Raw genomic sequence first — 17,960 nt, 5'->3', positions numbered from 1 at the left:
ATATTCTGATTGTGACTCATTTCCCAGGAACTGTGTAAACACTGGCGTAGTGATTTTAGCCTTGCTGCTATGAGTTCCTTGAAATTATAGGCAAATTACATGTTCATATGCTCTTCCATGGGGAGAGGGCCCCATGGCTTTCACAAGCTTCTTCATGGGTCCTCACCCCTCCCTACAAAAAATGTTAACGACTGCCTGTCTAGGGGAAAGACAGATGTGAAAAGCAGCCATCACAATAGGGTGATAAGCCCAGGACCAAGATGAGCACAAGATTTTCTGAGGGCAGAGAAGAGGGTCCAACCCACAGAGGACAGAGCTCTGAAATCAGGATCACCCCCTTCTAAGGTAGATATTACAAGTCCCATTTCACTAATAAGGAAAATGAGGCTCAGAGAGCCTAGGCTACCTGACCAAGTCACACAGCAGTAGAGCCAAAAGTGAGTCCAAATCTCTCTGACTCCAAGCTCAGTGCTGTCTTGCTCCCCATCTCCCTGCAGCTGCCTAGCATTTGACAGCCCAGCTTCAAGACCCCCTCATGCTCTCACAGGCATTGGGGAGCAGAGGAATGGAGCCCCTGCAATGGCTATCTGAATTCTGATTAGCCACGGAACAGGCCTGGGGGCCCAGCCTCTGAGCTCCCCACGTGCACATCTAAGCATGCTTCAGCGGACTTTGTGGAGTCTATTTACCACATCTAAGACCAATTTCCTTCCCTTCAGTTGCTTTGAAGATAATTGAAGGTACTTGCATTGTCTGCCTGGGAATGTAAAAAGCTAGCTAATGCTGAAATCGATGCTTCCTGCTTAACGCTGCGCCTCCGCCCACCTGCCCTGAGCAGCGGCTGAGGCAGCCTTCAATGACTGCTTCGGCAGGTCTTCCCGGCTGGCTACGTTGTTAATCAGAAAAGGGCTGGGGGCTGCGGGGGCCCTCAGGATAATGGGAGGCAGATTGAGCTGTTAAGCCCAAATGAAATATTTAGCAGCACCATTTGCAGGATTCGGCTGGTCCTGGTCGGAGCAGTTCTCGCTGCACTGCTTGGGGAAAGGGGTGGGGAAGAATGCCCAACACGAGCCCCCCAAGCTAGGGGACTGATTAGCCTATTTGAGCCTGCAGTGAGGGAAGGGGCAGCGGCACCCGCTCAGGATGCTGCAGAGAGGAGGGAGGAGAGGACCAGCCCGAATGTAACCTCTGCGCTGGCTCCGTCCATTCCCCTGGGCAGGCTAGGACGGCCTCAGAGGGGCAGGTTGCCAAGCTCTGCCAAACCTGCACCTGCATCCCCCGGAGGGCATGAGATAGGGGTGCCCACCACCACCACAGAGAGTACTCCATCGTCTCCAGCTCTCTGCACCGCTTCCAGGTCTGGATGCCCTGCACTGGGGCTCAGCTTACCATGGGAAGTTTAACGGGGACTTAGAGGGCTAGCCGAAGCTTGGGGTTGTGAGAAGAGGGAGCAGAAAAGATGGTGTTGTCCATGTTCTTCCTTCCTAATCTACTCTGGGAACAGAGCATTCTAGTCCCTGTTCTTTGTACCACATCATCCTGACTCCCTCACTTCTAAAACCATGGAATGTCAGCATTAGATGGGACTTTGTAGATCACAGATTTGTTCAACACTTACTGAGCTCCTCGCCTACTGTGATCACGTATATACATAGCATGCCATCCAATCATCCCACGTTCAATATTTTAATCCCCTCTATAGCCCCCCATCCCAATTGGCCAAGGCTTGAATGACTTCATGGATGCAGGATGAGTTATTTCCTACTGATCCTCATCCCAACCAATCTTTTTTGGAGATAATTCCCTTTATTTAAGCCAGTATCTGCATCTGTTCAGCTTCTGTTTATACCCTTGGCCCTTGTTCCCCTGACCCATTCCCTACTCCCCTGCCCATATCGCTCCTCCGCCCAGTTATTGCCAAAGCCACAGTAGAATCCATCAGATATCTGAAAACATCTCCAGGTTTCTTCCAACTCAGCAGTACAACTAAAATCTAATTATAATCCGAGGAACCCGGTGGACTGTGGCAATGCTAAGTCTTTTGGATGACAGGTAACTTAATCTTTTCATAACTCTTCTCCCTCATGTTTATTTGATTCCTTTTCTACTTAACCTCCAGGTCTAGCACAAAGTAGCGGTCACAAAACTCCTTCATACAAGCAGGTTACAAGATTTCTGTTCTTGTCTGTGGTAGACTGGCTTGTATCAGACACATTCTCCTGCTAACAATAACTTTAAAATCTTTAAAAATCAACAGAGAGGTGCCAAGGCAGCCAGGACTTATGAGTCAAAATTCAAAAAAGAAGAGAAATGAACTGAGAAGCACCTTGTCTTCATGATTGCTTTTCCCTGATTCACATGCAGTAGCTCAGAGCCTGAGGGGATAAGCGAAGACCACAAAGACGAGCATCGGGTAGTTGCTAAGACATTGTGAGGCCAAGCAGAGCTTTTGACAATCTCATGACGCTGAGGAGACATAAGTTGGGGTTCAGAGCTACCAAGGCATTCAGGATACAGAGGCTGAGATCCTGGAGATAAGAGAAGGTCAAAGAAGTGAGCCCAATATTTAATGGCCGTTTCCTTCTAGCTATTTGTGATTAATTGGCAGTAGCCCAACCAAAAAGTGGCTACAGGACTGGGAAATTAAAAACAGCTGTTAGCCCTGGGTCCTTGCTGCCACGATGCCAGAAGGGGGCCAAGGCTGGCTGTGTTGTACTCCTTTCTAACAGGATCTTCATCCTGACGTGGACCAAGAAAAGAAGTAACAATGGTGGTCCCCAAAAGGGGGCTATGGCCACGTGCAGCCTAGATGCTGCCCTCACTGCCCCCAGTGTGTGCCCAAGGCTGGTAAGAAGGTCATCATTCAAAACACAGCACAGGCCACAGTCATCGGGGACATTTCCAAAGCGAGTGTCTTTGACACTTATGTGCTTCCCAAGCTGTGTATGAAACTAGATTACTGCATGAATCACGCTATTCACAGAAAGGTAGTCAGGAAGGTTCTCATGAAGCCCACAAAATCCAAACACTCCCACCTAATTTAGACCTAACAGTGCTACCCCAAGACCTCTGCTGAAGCCCATGTTAGCAGTTGAATCCTTAAGGACTGGAGAAAAACTTGTCCTCTGGAAAAAAATTAAATGGAAGGCATACTTTTAAAAAGGAGATTTTAGCAGTGTCCCAGTGTTAGGAAGATGAAAATGAAAGGCCCATCCAAGAAAGAGAAGGCCTGTTACATATTCCAGGATTTCATTTGGGATCCATGTGCTAAACCAAAGAGTAAATGTGAGGAGGGAATATACCAACCTTCAAATACAGGTGGCCTTCCCCTCCTCTAATGGACTGGAAGAAGACATCATCTAGACACTACAATTTTCATAACAATGCATTCAATAAAAAATGACCAGGCATTCTAGGACACAGAATGAAATAACCAAGAACCAAAATAAAGATCAGATCATAGAAACAGATTCACACTCAGACCAACTATCAGTGTTTTCAGAGACACAGACTTTAATATAACTATGATGAATATCTTCAAGGAAATAGATCATAATGAGAAATTTCAGCCAAAAAGAAAAAAAAAGTCACTCTGGAATCTTTAAAAGAACCAAAATACAATTCAAGGACTAAAACCATATGATACCTAAAATCAACATTTGGATTTAACAAGAGATTAGACACTGCTGAAGGAAAGAATAGTTTGGAATGATAGGTTGGAAGACAATAACCAAAGTGATAAAAAGAGAAAATATTTTTAAAAGATGGAAATGTAGAAAAGAGTATAAGACATATGGACATGGTGAGAAGATCTAACATATGTGAAACTGGAGTCTTGGGGGGAAAAAGAGAAAAAATTTAGCACAAACAATATTTGAAAAATAGTGGCTGTGAATTTTTTAGAAGTGAAGAAAGACATTAAGCCACAGATTTTCAGAGAACCTCAAGCAGAATAAATATGCACCTGGGCATATCATGGCAAAATTATTGAAAACCCAAAACAAGAGAAACATTTAAAGCAACCAGAGGAAAAATCCCACATTACTTTCAAATGAGTAATAATAAAACATAACTTCTTAATAGATAACTTCTTACTTAATAGATACATTACAGATAACTTCTTAATAGAAATGATAAAAGTAGTAAAAGTAATGATGTCAGTTTATTGAATAAGCCAAAGATGTGTATTGTAATATTAGGAGTAGCCACTAAAAAAATAGCAAAAGGCTATACAATTAACACAATAATACAAATAAAAAAACATACTTAATTAACTCAAAAGGAGAAAATAAAGGAGGATAAAATGGGCATTACAAATAAGAAAATATGCAATATTATGTGTTTAAGCCCAAATATATCAGTAATTACATAAAAGGGTAAATATACTGATTTCTTCTTTTGAAAACAAAAATTGTCAGACAAGTTTTTAATTTGTCAGATAAGTTTTTAATACCTATTATTTATTTATGCTGTTCTGAAAATAAATATAAGGTTTCTGGATTGGGGCAGATTATTGTTACTTACAGGAATAACTGCATTGGTTCCCCATGCCCAATTCTCCCCCAAGGGTGGCGTAATGAGGGCCAGACGGTTAGGACTGTACATGCAGAAGGTGTTCTGGCACAGAGGAGAGGAATCCAAAAACTATGAATCTGGGATTATATAGGAACAGTCCTATAGCTGCCCTCCAGCCCTCCTGAGAGAGGGAGAGGAAACTTACCTTTCTAACACAAACTCTTTTCTCACAGAAGAGAAATGACAAAGTCCCTACTCTAGAATGCAAGTATTTAGCTCTGGGGTGGATAAGTTTACTTAGCCTTTGAATGGGAGCAGATGGCTCCATTATGAAGGATAAAAGCAGTTCCGAGTTTATCACCCTTAGAATGTGAGAAGCAAATGTGACTGAGGGAAAGAGACATTCTTTCTTTGCTTAGAAAGATTTAGAAATTTTTAACCATGCAGAAATATGAAAATGTTCATATTGCTTTCCAACAGCTAAGGTGAAGAAGAACAACTCTATGCTGCTGACAAGGGATGCATCTTAAATGTAAGACCAAAGAAAGGGTAAAAAAGAAAAGAAAAAAATATACTGCACTAGCACTAACCAAAATAAAGCTAGTATGGTTTTATTTATATCAGACAAAGTAGACTTTCAGGCAAGAAGAATTACCAGAGATAAAGAAAGATGTTTCCTAATGGCAAAAGGATCAATCTACCAGGAAGACATAAAGATTCTAAATTTGTATGCACCTCATAACATGACCTCAAAATGTAAAAAGCAAAATTTGGAGCAAGGAGAAATAAAGAATTTCTTACATTTCTCTCAGTAACTGGTAGAATGAGCACACAAAAATATCACAAAGGATTTAGAAGATTTGAAATATATACTTACATAAACCTAAACTAATTAAAACTATATTAAACTAATTAAAAATACACAAAACAATACACTCAACATCCATTTGGAGTAACAGGTTACAGATATACCTTCCCACCTAAAATAAGCCAAAAAATTGAACAAAATTTATAAAACAATGGTTGTTAAGGCTTTGGATATCAGACAGGAAAGAAGAGTGATTCCTGACAGATGGAAAACAAAGGAGGTGAGTGAGCTCTGTATTTTCCCCAGCTTACTGCCTGACTGTAGTGCACAGAGAGGAAAAACCCAAGCAGAACTCAGTGGTCTCCTTGAATTAAGGAAATAGATCCAAGAGACTGAGGAGTCCAAAGTGACCAGAGATTACTCATATCACACCTCAACAACTCTCTCTTATTATTTCTCAGTCTTTATTTCTATGTTTCTTTTTGAATAGTTTTTACTGCTTTGCCTTCAAATATACTAACGTGCTCTTGTATGATGTCTAAATCACCAGGGTCCCATCCAGTATCTTTTTTACCTGAAACATTGCAGTGTTTCCATCTTTAGAAATTTAAATTGGGTGGTTTTCTATCATTCATGTCTCTACTTATACACAGTATAGCTAAATCTTTTCTCTAGCTTTTTGAGCCTATGGAATACAGTTATAATAACTGTTTTCATGCCCTTGTCTACGAATTCTATCATTTGGATCAGTTTTGATTGATTGAAAATTCTCCTTATTATAGGTACAATTTTCCTGCTTCTTTATATACCTGATAATTTTTATTGGATGTCAAGCACTATAAATTGTTAGGTGCTGAATATATTCATATTTGCATAAATTAGCTTTGTTCTGGGATATAGTCAAGTTATTTGGAAACAGACTGGCCTTTTTGAAGCTTGGCTTTAGGCTTTATTATGTAAGACCAGAGAAACATTAATCTAGGGTTAATTTTTACCACTACTGAGGCAAAACCCTACTAGTTTCTGTCCCAGAGGCTCCATGAATTATGGTTTCCATTCTGGATAGTGAGGATGGGCACTGTTTTCAGTCCAGTGAATCCCCCCAGCTTGATTGTTCCATACAATCTTTTCAGACGTTTCTGTCGCTGGTCTCAGGTAGTTCCCTCAAATGAGTTTTCTCTCTCCTTTTCTCTCTCTCTCTCTCCCCCCCACCTCCTCCCTCTTCTAAAGTAACATTACAGTAAGTTTAAAATGTATAAACTCTTAAGATACCACTAAAATGGCAAAAGAAATAATTAGAGCTAAACTCAACACAAGTGACAAAGTGGAATCATAACAAATATTCAATTAATGCAAAAAATAGCAGACATCTTAGGCAAACCTAACAGAACAATATACAAAGGGATGATGTATCATGACCAGAAATGCAAGATTGATTTAACATTTTAAAATCAATGTTATTCATTGTATCAACAGACCGGAAAGACAAACCACATAATCATTTCAATAGATGCAGAAAAGTGTTTGACAGAATTCAATATCTATTCCTTATAAAAGCTCTCAGAAAACTAAGAATTAAAGAGAATTTCCCCAAAGTGATAAAGATCATATACAAAAACCTACAGAAAATATCACACAAAGAAAACTTCAGGTATAGCTGGTTTCTCTAGTGAATTTTATCGTACATTTAAGAAATAAATCTATACAAACTTTCCCAGAGAACAGAAAAAATTTACACTTCCCAACTTACATTATGATGCCACTAAAATCTTGATACCAAAATTTAAGAATAACATTAAATAAGGAAAACTACAAATCCATCTCTCTCATGAGCATAATGCAAAAATCCTAAACAAATTATTAGCAAATGGAATCCAGTAATATATTAAAGGAATAATATATCACAATCAACTTGGGCTTATTCCAGGAAAGTAAAGTTTGTTTACTATTTGAAAATCAATCAATACAATTGGTTATAATTCACCAATTAACCGAATAAAGGAGAACAAAATTACATGATCACCTCAATAGATGAAGAAAAGTCACTTAATAAAATTCAATGCTCATTCATGTTTAAAATTAGAAATAAAAAAAAGAAATTAACAACTTAGCCATAGAAGGAAACTGTCTTAATTTTATAAAGGATAACTACAAAAAAACTTGCAACAATCATTAATAATAAAGACTGAAAAACTTACCCCTGATATCAGAAATGAGGCAATGATATCTGCTGACACCCCATATACAACATTATATCCTAGGCCTGCCCAGTGCTATAAGGAAAAGGAAAAAAAGTACATAATGTTTGAAAATAAATAAAGTCGCTTTGCAAGTTTCATGACTGTGTATTTGAAAATCCAAAAGAACATGCAGATAAATTGATAGAGTTAAAAAATTAAGTTAGCCAAGTCAAGCAAGGTTAGCAAGGTTACAGTTCAACATACAAAAATCAATTGCATTTCTATATACAACCAAACTATTAAGAAATATTTTTTAAAGATACCATTTTCAAAATAACATTTTCAATAACATCAAAAACATAAAATAGCGAGAAATAAATCCAATGAAAGATGTGCAAGACCTCTAGAAAAAACCAGCACATTTTATTAAGATAAATTAAGAAAGACTTAAGTGAGTGAGGAGATATAACATACTTATGGATTGGGAAGAATCAATATGGTAAGCAAAATATTGTAAAATAAAAAAATCAATCCTCCCCAAAATGATATAAAATTCAATGCCATTCTAATCAAAATCTCAGCATGTTTTTTTTTATTTTGTAGAGACTGATAAACTGATTGTAAAATTTACATGAATTGCAAAAATATAAAACTTACATAAAAATAACAAAGACAATCTTGAAGAAGAGTAACAAATTTGGAGGACCCAAGCTACCAGATACTAAGCATATTATAAAGCACCAGTAACTCAGACACCATTGAGCTGGCACAGGTTAGCAAATGTACAATAGAACAGAATAGAAAATACAAAAACAGTCATATACATGCTGTCATTTCACCTCTAACAAAGGTGATATGACAGAACAGTGAGAAATGAACAGTCTTTTCAGTAAGTGAGACTCAATTAATTGGATACTTATATGGAGAAAAAAATGTTGATCCCTACCTCACACTAGACACAAAAATCAATTCCAGATGTGCTGTAAACAAAAAAGTGAAAGGTAAAGCAATAAAGCTTCTAGAATATAGGCAAATATATTAATGACCTTGAAGCAGATAAATATTTCTTAAGTTGGACACAAAATATATTAGCCATAAAGGAAAATATTAACAATACAACTAAAAAGATACCTTAAAAGAGTGAAAAGCCAACTCATATAGTAGTAGAAGATATTTTCGATATACATTTGCCAAAAAAAAAAATCGTGTCCACAATATATAAATGACTCCTACAAGCAATTAAAAAAAAACCACAGAAAATTCCGTAGAAAAAAAATGAGGAAACGTGAATAGGTATTTCACACACAAAAAATATATTCATGTGTCCGATAAGCATATCAAAAGGCACTCGATTTCATTAGTCATTAGGGAAACATAAATTAAAACTACAGTGAGTTACTACTACACACTCACCAGAATAGAAAATTTTAAAACATTGGTAATAATCAAGTGTCAGCAAGGATGTAAAGCAAATGAAACTCTCGCAGACTGTTGGTGAAAGTATAAATTGGTTTACCCACAAGTCTGCTCCTAAGTCCATACCTGATAGAAATGCATGCATATGTGTACCCAGAGACATTTCTATTAACAACACAGTAGGTTTGGGGGTGCTGGGGGAAAGTGTCTATCAATAGCAAAATGTGTAACTAAGCTGTGATGCAGTCATAGAGTGGAATACTAGGCGACAAAGAACATAGCACAGGGAACTGTATTCAATAACTTGTAATAACCTATCATGAGAAAGAATATCTATATATGTGTGTATAACTGAACCACTCTGCTGTATACTGGAAACTAACATGACATTGTAAATCAACTATGCTTCAATAAAAAAAAAAGTATGGATGAACTAATGCTACGTACACCGGCAATAATATACCTTATAAATATAACATGGAACGAAAGTCACATGAAAAATCATATACTGTATGATTCTGCTTGTATACAATTTAAAAGCAGGCAAAACTCCTCTACAGTGACGGAAGTCAGAATAGTCATTGTGTTTGGTGTGTTAGTGACTAAGAGAGGCATGAGGAGGTTTTGTGGTGCGGGTAACTGTCTGTTTCTTGATCTGGACAGAAGTGGGTTACATGCCAGTGAAAATTCATTGAGCTACATACTTATAATTTGTGTGCTTCTCTGTATGTATTTTTTTTCCTTCAATTTTTTAAATGCTCAGCAAAAAATTTGAATAATAAGATCAGAAACACCATCTGTAGCATAATTTTATATGTGTAAACCTGTATAAAGAATATGTACTAAACATACATAACTATGTATGCCAAAATGCTAACAATGATCATGTCTAGGTGTTGGTTTATGAATAATTTCCATTTACTTCTTTATACCTCTTTGTATTGTCTGAATATTTTCACTGAGAATACATTGCTTTCAGAAAAACTAAAAATAATAAAGCTTTCAATAAAGCGCTAACTCTCAAATGGTAAAATGGCATTGTGGCTATATTTAAAGAAGAAAAGAGACCTAATCTCTTAAAAATACATAATTGAAGCATTTACATATGAAATAATACAATGTCTAGCGAGGTGCAGGGAAAAGTGGAGAGTATAGATTTTTTTTTTAATGGCCATATACTGGTAATTGTTGAAGCTGAAATATCACCCACAAAGTTTCATTACCCTCTTTTCTTTTCCTATGTGTGTTTGAATAGTAAAAAGTTGAAAAGCAAATAAACATTCTCCAAAAAACATAGTATTTGTACAGGGCAGATATTACCCATAGCAAAAGCTACACACAATCTGTATACAGCCAGAGACGGTGAATTATTGAAGATTTTCTCAATGATTGATTGGAGTCTCAGCAGGACTCCAAAAAGAGTTTGACATGGAGACTGCCTTCATGCCACATTGAAGGTCCACCAGGTTTCACACATTCGTCAAGAGTCCAGGTCAAAGAAAGCACTACTCCAAAGGAAGGAGACCACTCTGGGACGTCAGTCTCCCACCAGCCCAGAGAGGATCCACGCCTAACAGGGCACACAGTGACCCAGAAGATGGAGCACCAGCAGCTGGCCCGTCCTCTGTCCAGGGCTTCTCCAAAGGAAGACAAGGAGGTGGCTTCCTTCAGGGGAATCAGGACCTACCTTAGAAGTTTCTTGCCCTTTCAGCTTAGGAGTAAGGTATTAGAGACAGAAACTGGTGGAGAGGTGGGGAAAAGAAGAGCGGAGTCCTAAATTGCTTTGGATGGAAATGCAGTAGCTGCTGTGAGTTCTGGCCAAAGCTGGAGGCCCCTGGGTGCCATCTGCACTGGGTAGCACCACAGATCCTTTGCCGGAAGTTGTCCGGTTGGCTCTCACCCTGACTTCCGTCTGCTCTTCACCCAAACCTGATCAGCTTTGCTGTGTGTATGACCATGCCCCAATCTGTCTTTTTCACCAACCTGGCCTTGACTCTAGGCTGCTAGTCTTTTCTATAACCTCTTTTTGGTTAACGAATAAAATCACCACTACTTGAATTTTCAGCAAATTTCAAATACAACTCAAAGAACTTAATTTCTCTCAGAGAGGAGTGTTAGGAGGAGTCAGTAAGGCAGCTGAGAAATCTTCTAAATGGGGCAAACACTTCCATGCCTCTTTACAAAAATCAGAAGAATTACTCCATCACCTAAAAATGAATGTTTCACTTTGGTTTTCAATCTGAGTGCAATCTAGAACTTGCAGACTGATCGAGGACAGCAAATGAAGGCATTCTCTAGAACAACGCTGCCCAATAGAAATATAATGCCAGCTACAAATATGAACCACATATACAATTTTACATTTTCTTGTAGCCAACTATTAAAAGTAAACAAAGAAACATGTGAAATAATATATCCTATTAAATCCAGTATGTCAAAAATATTATTATTTTAACATGTAATAAATATTAAAAACATCAATGAAATATTTTACACTCTTTTTTTTCTTTGCACTACATCTTCAAAATCCAGTGTGTATGTTACATGTAGGGCACCTATTCAGTTTAGACCAGTCAAATTTCAAGCGCTCAGTAGCCACATGTGGCTAGTTCCTCTTTTATCGGATAGCACAGCTCTAGAAGCAAAACAAGGAATGGTACCCCTCGTGACTGCTTAAGACAGTTCTATCTGAGAGTTTGGGCTTTCAATCATGAGCTACTCTAATACCCCTGAAGCACCAGCCATCGCCAGTTCCTGGATAAGAATGGAGCTACGAGAAGCAATCATTGACAACAATTATGGAATTGGTAAAAATGTTATCATACTAGGCTATTATAATAAAGTTAAATGATTCATATACTTAAAGTATAATTAAAGTGTAAAGGTGTGCTAATATCTCTCAAAGGTCATTGGTAGCCCAGTGGTTCCAACTACAAGACCCTCTGAACGTGGCCCCTGAAGTACTCAGGAGAAAGTCTAACCACGTTCTCTCCTGCAAAAGTTTCAAAACGAATTCTGGAGAAAGAAAAGTGTTAAGGTAAGTATGGAAAAGATGTATCTGAGGAAAAAATATAACATGATGTGAATCAATTGCAGTTCTAAAGAAAGGGGAGGAAGAAGCAAGAACTTTGGAGCCACACTGACCCTGAGATGTCTCAAGTCTCAGTTCTCTCCTCTGGAAAATGGACTACTGATATCTGCTTCTCAGCTGTCATCAGGGCTAAATGAGATAAAACACGATGCCTGGCAAGGGCCTTACCCAGAGTAGATGGGGGGAAAATGCACTATTTCACTTTTGTAACCCACACGCATTTGTTCAACAGCCAATATGTAGCAGATGCTGAAAAAACCAAGGCGTATAAAGAGGGAGTGGTGAATGCTGGGCCGTGGGTACCACTCAGAGGGCTCGTCCTTCCTAGAAAAGGCTTCTACCCAGGTCTGTGGCCCAAACCATCGCGCTTGGTGCTTCTGTCCTGCTCATTTATGGAATCTTAAGAGCAACACATTGGCCTCAGGAGTTTAGCCTCATCCAATCTGTTCGCTGTTATTCTGGCTTTTCACAGACATCACACTCAAGGAGAGGATGGCAAGGTTTCTTGAGGGCCTACAGAGCAGAAGTGGGCATGTGTGCCAGTCACCCAACAGTGCAGAATCCAGGAAAGCTCAATTATAGAAGTGAAATGATGGCTATAGAAAGACAGAGACCAAAAATCTTCTTTGTAACTTTTTGGATTACCTCTATTTCCCTCATCTCCCCCGCAACTGCTGGGGAGGGCTCACCTCTTTCCAAGCTCCCCAGAGCTGAGCAGGGGACACAGTGCCATGATGAGCCAGTAATTTCTGGACAGATGCAGCTAAGCAGCATGTCACCCTCTGCATCAACAGAAGTGTAGGTCTAGAGCAGGGGAGCATGTTGGCAGGGTGCAGGCGTGTGCCGTTAATGCCGTGAGGACTCCAGGGCTGCCTGGTAATGGTGGTCCCTAGTAACAGGTGCTAGCTAACATGCATTGCCTTTTGTTTTGTTCCTGTTCCAGCCCACTTGGCACCGCAGTGAGAGCCTCCATCCACACCCTCCTTGCTCCCCCTCCCAGCATCTGGATTCCCCCTCCACTGATCACTCATGCTCCTCTTCTGCAACCCATCTGCAGAGGCCAGGGCATGTCCTGTGCTCCTCTCAGCCTGTCCATCTCCAACAAGCCATAGGTCAGCAACAGCTCCCAGGGCCCCGTAACTCACACAAAGTGGGTTCCTGCAACCAGACCTCTGACACTGGGGACATCACTGTGAATGCGACCTGGGAGGGAACAGACAGGCAAGGGAGCTGATGAGAAAGCCCATTTCCTGGGGAGGTGGAACTTCCTTTGATTGAGTCCTACCAGGTCTCAATGCTGTACCTGACATGCATGGCCTAATTTAGCCTTCAGCCCAACTCTTTGAGATAGAAATCATTATCCCCATTTCACAGATGAGAAAATTAAGCAAATCACAGAATGAAAGTCTAAAGCCATCCTTCCAGGATTTTTGGCAGAGCCAGTATGAGAAACCTGGGAGAACTGAAGTCAGGTCTCTCTGACTTCACTGATTTTTTTCTCACTACAAATAGTTTCTAAGCATTCCATGGACATCTGCTTGCTTCCTAGATCCCAGCAAGTGAAGGCATCTGAGTAAATTCAACAGACTGTGTATTGCAAGGGCAGTTCTGGTGGAATTCTCCTATCTCCTGTGAGAAAACTCATTCAGTTAGATTGTCCAAGCACAGCGATTCTGCCCCTGGTGCTCCGCCTCACACACAAGGAACATTCCTCTCCCCAAGACCCAAGTCTTTGGGAATTTGCTATGTCCCTTGGACTAGGGAGCAGGGCCTGAGTGGCTGGAATGAGTCCCAGTCCAGCCTGGAAACTAAATCATCTGTGATGCAAGTCTTCCCCAAACTGAGAAGCTTACAGTTGGAAGGAGATTCCAAAGTCTTCTCATCCTGCTCCCCAACTCCAGTTGGAGTCATGCCCACAGGGACTCCACCTGTCTCTCCCTCCCTCCTCTTGTGAAACAGTCCCCAGCTTCTGCTTGATGGCCTGCCTCCAGTGACCAGGGACTCACACCTCCCTAGGGAACCAACGTCCCCTTCGGTCAGCTCCAGCTGGAGAAACCTTCTTGTGTTGGACCCCAGGCCATCTTTCCGAGACTTGTACACGTGTCCTATTTCTACCCTTAGGGATGCGGAGAACAAGGGTGTCCCCTCTCGCTCACAGTAGCCCCCACGAGACAGTCAAATGCTCCTGCAAGTCCTCTGGTCCGCAGACCAGACATCCTCATTTCCTTCCACCATTTCTCCTGAGACGTGGCTTTGACTTTCCATCCCATCTGGATCACCGTCCACCGAATGCTCTCCAGCTGACGGGTCTCTGATAGTGAGTATGTTGTAAAAAGGGGTCCTTATTTGCTACAGTTTCTCTTCTCCCTTCTCTGTCTCTCTCCATGTTTCTCTTTCTCCCAGGTCTCTCATGAAGAAAAAGATCAGGTCCTGGGGCCTTGTACCCCCAGCATCCCCATGGGGCTCTGGTAGCCAATTTATTAGCATCTCCATCAGCGGCACACCTGGGGCCTCTTCTTCCAGCTCCCACTACTACTGAAAGAGACTTTTGCTAGAAGCAAGTGCTGGAGAGAAGAGCACATACAAGCAGAAATGTTCTTTTGCCAGGACATGGCAGGAGCTCAGAAAAATGCTAGATCTCTTCGGAACACACTATGGGACAACTTGCCTTTTCAATCCAAATGAATAACCCAATATCCAAACACTATGGGACAATCCAGGGCAAATTAGAACTTCCATGCCAATGCCCCTAGAGCTGGGAAGGGACACTATTTTCAATGACATTCCTGTACCCCCTGCTACAGTGCTCCCTCTTTCTTGGGGCCCCATGAATGGGGGATTGTAAGTGAAGCAGCTGAGGCGTGGGATCGATGTTGAGGAAGTACCCCGCATTACAACCTGGGATGCTGAGGTGCACGGCAAAGTCATCTGAGGACACCCAGGGAGGCTGTCCTTGGCTCAGAGTTGAGGGGGCAGCAGACCACTTCATCAGCCATGCACTCTGGGAAGGGCCCTCAGATACAGAGGGTGTATCGTGAAATCCAGCCTCAACCCACATATATACGTCCCTCCCACTCCCCACAATTAGCCTGCATAACTGCGAGAGTGGCCGGAGGGGTGTAAGAAAGAACAATCTTCATTCCTCCCGTAGCCTGGCTGTGACATCACCCCCGTCTCGGGCTAACTTTGCAGAGGAAGCATGCGGGGACACCAGAGGAATTTCAATGGGCAGGAGAGGCCCAGGAACCACTGCCTGCCCTACTTGTTTTATATGTCACCTAAGGCCTGTCCCTGTCTCCAGGATCTTAATAAGTTAGGGGACACATCATACCTGGCGATAGAACATTCAGGTCACACTACAGGCAGCAGAGAGTGGGGCATAGACTGTCCGGAGATTTAATCACACAGTAAAGGCTGGAGGAGGAATCCAGTGGAGAAAGTGTAGCCTTCAAGGAGGACACACGTGGGAGGTCTAGCCAATCACTGGGGCCAGTACACTTGCTCTGGTAATTCCAATTATGTTGGCCCAGTTAGGGCTGTGATGGCAAATGCTCCCCTGGAGGGTACCCTCAGGCCCACGCGCCACCTCCCTCCCATCTCCAGCCCAGCCAGCACATCCCAGTTCTAGGCTCGGTGGCCCAGAGAACGTTGTAAAGTGAGGACCAGCCCTCTCCCCTTGCTTTCTCCCTATTCTGTTTCTTCAGTCCCAGGTTCCCCTCCTTCTCTACCTGGTTCCAAGTGCCCTCTACTCATTCCCCAGCCAAAAGCACTCAGGAAAGGCTCTCGTAAGTCATTCATACCTATGTGTTGCTTTTTAAAGAGCAAACACATTAAACTAATGGAATCACTTTCAACTGATGGAATCTTGGGCATCAGAACATGGGTAGGGGATGTATTTCTAGTTCAGAAAGCGGGAGGAGGTGCTTCCAAAAACCCCCACGGTTCCACTGGAGGTGACAGGTTCCTCTGATTCCCGGGAAGCTGTTACTGCCTCCTGGAGCTGGGAATCTCACTGAATAACAGCAAAAGGAGACAGCATAGCGCCTCCCTGACTCCCAGTGTGATTTGTGGGCAGTGCCCCTACTCAGCCATAGATATCCCCGGCAGATCCCATCTCTGCCAAACCATGGCTTCACTACGTGACCCTGGGAAGGTCCTTCCCCTCCTTGGCCTTGTTTCCTCATCTGTAAGACAAAGGGCTTGAACAAGTTAGCTCCCAAACCCGCTTCCTCTCTGACATTCTGGTCACCTGGGTCTCCGGGTTGCAGCTGTAGCAAAGCCTGTCCTCACCTTCCCCCACCTTCTCTTCCTGGTGACCTGCACCCCATCCTCATCAAGGAAAGAAGATGCAGAAGATACATGCTTAAAGAACCCTCTTTTTTTTTTTTTTATCCCTTTCTTTGCAGGCACTTGGGAGATGCCTGGAAGGAAAAGAAACTGGGTAGTAAGAAGAAAATCTAATAGGACAAGTAGGTATTTTTCTCCTGGTCTAGGATAAAAGGGAAGGGAAAAGAAGTACCAGAGGTTGAACCTGATACCCAATCAGGTCCTAATTTGAACAAGCATCAGTCCTGAGTCCACTCCCGGGCAAGATACGTGGACAACGAGAGGCAGGGTCACACTTTCCTTCCTCTCCAGACTGGGCTGCATCAAATAGTTTCCACTGAAGATTGGAGATGGCCTGGCAGGAGGGTTGGCAAAGGGGTTAAAGTTTCAGACAGGCAGCTGGACTCACTGACTCTAAGGCCTCTTTCAGTCCTGGCATCCTATGAGAAGTGGTACCCAGGCTGGGCCATCAGAGGTCCCTGAAATGTCTGTGATGTCCAGCTTGCCTGTCCCTGCTCAGAGCCCCCAGCCAGCCGAGGACCCAGTTTCCAAGGCTGGATGGCCATGTGGGTCACCGTCAGCATCACCACCCACCGCTCTGTGCACACCCTCACAGAACCCTATTTATAAATGTGGGAGAGGCAAGCAGGCTGGGGAAACAGCCATTTCTATGCTAACTGCCCGCGTGTGACCTGAGGGTTAGAAAATGAAACAGTAAAACTGCTCAGAAACCGGGGGTGCTGGATTCCCGGAGCCTGGAAGGCTGAGAAGAGCCCCACCACCTGGGTCTGACCTGGATTTGAGCCCTGGCCCTGGACGCTAAGGGCCCATCAGGCGAGGGAAGGGCTGCCTGACCCGGAAACCAGCGACCAGTGTGAGTCCACTTAGAGCACTGCTGTGGCCAAGAGCGGAGCTAGCACATGACCCCTCAGCACAGCCAGGGCTGCACTCCGCCAGCCTGTCCTTGCTCCTTTTCCAAACGAAATCTCTGGGAGGATGCAGGGATGCCCAATGGAAGCAGCACGACCAGAACTCAGGAGACTGAGTTCAGCTGTGCAACCTGATTGCCTAGGTTATCCCCCTCTCTGAGCCTCAGTTTCCCCCACGGGTCTATATGACCCCAAAGGCTCTTCCAACACAGGTGCCCCTCTAAGAGGAGACCTGGTGGACTCACTCGCGGTGAGGCACTTGTAGGTGATAAGGCAGAAGCACTTCCTCTCCTTACTTAGGAGGAAAAATCTCTATCAGAAGAAATGAAGAGACAACAATAGAATTCTAGGTAAGAGGACAGGCCAGTCAGTGTACCCTCGAGGGACCAAAAAGAGGTGAAAAATGTCCTCTGATAAAAATGAAAGGTTTGACATAGTGGAGAAACTCAAACAGCATTATTTGGCTGAATCCCTCAGAAAAACAGACAAGAAGAAGGAGATGGCCATTAGCCCAAGCCCCAACCCTCCTGTGGACAACTCCAGGGCTGGGCAAAGCGAGGGCTCCCAGAGGCCATCCTGCTGCTCACCCAGCGTCTGAGTGACTATTGACCCAAAGAGCTGGCTGCTTCCTGCCAATGTCATGGCCCCTTGGCAGGGGGGTGGGGACAGGGTTCCTGCAAAATCACATTTTGTAA

General features: G+C 42.5%; 1 pseudogene; it reads left to right on the top strand.

Annotated features, from left to right (window-relative positions):
- The first annotated feature begins 2,029 nt into the window (after positions 1-2,029).
- On the top strand, positions 2,030-3,159 carry LOC102536504 (small ribosomal subunit protein eS26 pseudogene; annotated as a pseudogene).
- Positions 3,160-17,960: the final 14,801 nt, after the last annotated feature.

The sequence above is a fragment of the Vicugna pacos genome, chromosome 33 (genome assembly GCF_048564905.1).
Source record: "Vicugna pacos chromosome 33, VicPac4, whole genome shotgun sequence".
Classification (NCBI taxonomy): domain Eukaryota; kingdom Metazoa; phylum Chordata; class Mammalia; order Artiodactyla; family Camelidae; genus Vicugna; species Vicugna pacos.
The sequence above is the reverse complement of the archived record's forward strand: the minus strand, read 5'-3'. Positions and strand labels throughout refer to the sequence as shown.